Below are 1,931 nucleotides of genomic sequence, written 5' to 3'. Positions count from 1 at the left end.
TGAGGGGTGAGGAGCTGAATGGAGGAAATTTGTATTTTGGCAATGATCCCTGCCCATCTTGAAACCACGGTATGCAGACAGCTCTTCTAGAGTTAATAGAGATAAATTCCCATTATTAATATAGGTTAAGTAAACCTTGTAATTAGCACATAGCACACAGCAATTAATATCCATCTCAGGCACTGTGGTAGACTTCAACAGATTAACAGCCCCAGTTTTTCACCAATCCCATATCTATCTATGCACCTTGACCATGACTTTGGGTAGCTCCTCTCACTGAAGAGGTGGAGTCTATTTTGCACCCTTGAAGCTAAGCCCAGCCACACGAATTTCTTAGAATGAGGTAGATACACAGTACGCCCCTTCTGAGTCCAGGCCATGAGAAGACTTTGGTGCTTCCACTCACTCTTGGATCCCTGCTATTCCTATAAGAACCAGCTCAGACAAGCCTGCCAGTCCCACAGTAAGGAAGAGCCACCCTGAGAGAGAGCCTCCCAGCTACACTGACTCAGACCAGCCCAACCAGAGCAGGGACCTCAACCAATCACACATGCATGAGACAGCCCTGTCAGCATCAGCCAAACCAACCCAGATCAGCCAAACGAACCGTCCCAGCACACATTCAATAAAGTCTTCTGTACCACCAAAGTTTGATAGTTGCCTATTGAGTGGCATTATTATTGCAAGTCCCGGCCACGCAGAGACGCTAATCACACATCATGCGAACTCCAATCATCATGTTCCGATCTGCCCTCCCAAAGGAGGAACAGGTAAGGATTATAGCAATAAATAGCAAGACACACACTGATAGAGATCCATTGGCCATGGCTGCCTGGAGTTTTGTGTTAAGAAAGATTCACATCCAGGCTAAGCAGAGAAGAGTGGCATAATGGAGATGATGAACAGAGAAATAGGGAGATACAAAAATACAGGAAATATATTTTCCATCTCTGAGTGGCATTTAGCAGAACAGATATTTTTGGTTGGAGATAATTTTGACTGTCTGCAGGCCCAGCTTCCCAATAAGAATTACAATAAAAATAAAATCTAGAAGATCTGTTGATTTCTTTGTAAACACCCTTGCCGGGAGTCAATTTCAAGATGGATCAATCACACGCTGCTTACTGGGAACTAATGCCAGCATCTGTCTGTTGATCGTTGTCCATATTTTTATTCATTATCTTCCCTCTCTCTCTCTCTCTCTCTCTCTATCTTCCTCCAACCCCCTACAAGAATCTTGTAACAGATATTTAACAACTGGAACTCATACAGGTGAGGGTAACTGCGATGACTCAACATTCCATATTCATACCCTTCTTGAAATGAAAGAAAAAGGACACAAAAACCTTGATCATTGACTTGAAATCTCTGAAGACATCTTACAGAACACACCATATTTGTGTTTCCAAAGGTTTAAACCAAGAGGTCAGGATTATAAGACAACAAGTTCTCAGACAACAGGTTTCCTATGCTCCACAGAAGGAAACCTTTCTAACAACCAGAGCTCAATGCCAAGGAGACATTCTCAAGACACCCTTTACTCCCTGCCCCCCATATCAGCTCTGAACTTACTTTCTATAAGCTTTCATACCTCCTTGTCCTTTGTCTGTCCGCAGATTTTGATTGTAGATCTGTATGTTTATTTAATTGTATCTGTCTACCCATTGGGCTTAAGCTCCAGGGCAGGGGAAGTGTCTGTTTTGCAAGAAGTGCACAGGGACAAGCACCTGACTTCTGCCTAAAAACCTGGGCAGACTTAGCAGAGGTGCCCGTCCTGCAGCTCAGCCTTAAAGACAGCACAGGTATTATCCACATGCATGGTGGGAGGGAGGGGAGAAGGGCACCCCTGGCCAAGGGAATAGCACAGGTAAGGTAAGGGGGAGTAAAAAGCCCTGCGTATGTGGGGTGGAAAGTGCCAGGGGGGTGCAGTA

The 1,931-nt window shown here is 44.6% G+C and overlaps 1 non-coding gene across 1 annotated transcript; it reads right to left on the bottom strand.

The window, feature by feature from the left end:
- Window positions 1-663: 663 nt before the first annotated feature.
- LOC116571250 lies at window positions 664-792 on the bottom strand. The gene has a single exon (XR_004277808.1). It is a non-coding gene; the product is annotated as a U8 small nucleolar RNA (small nucleolar RNA).
- Window positions 793-1,931: the final 1,139 nt, after the last annotated feature.

The sequence above is a fragment of the Mustela erminea genome, chromosome 12 (assembly GCF_009829155.1).
Source record: "Mustela erminea isolate mMusErm1 chromosome 12, mMusErm1.Pri, whole genome shotgun sequence".
Classification (NCBI taxonomy): Eukaryota; Metazoa; Chordata; class Mammalia; order Carnivora; family Mustelidae; genus Mustela; species Mustela erminea.
This window is presented reverse-complemented; position numbering and strand designations above follow the sequence as displayed.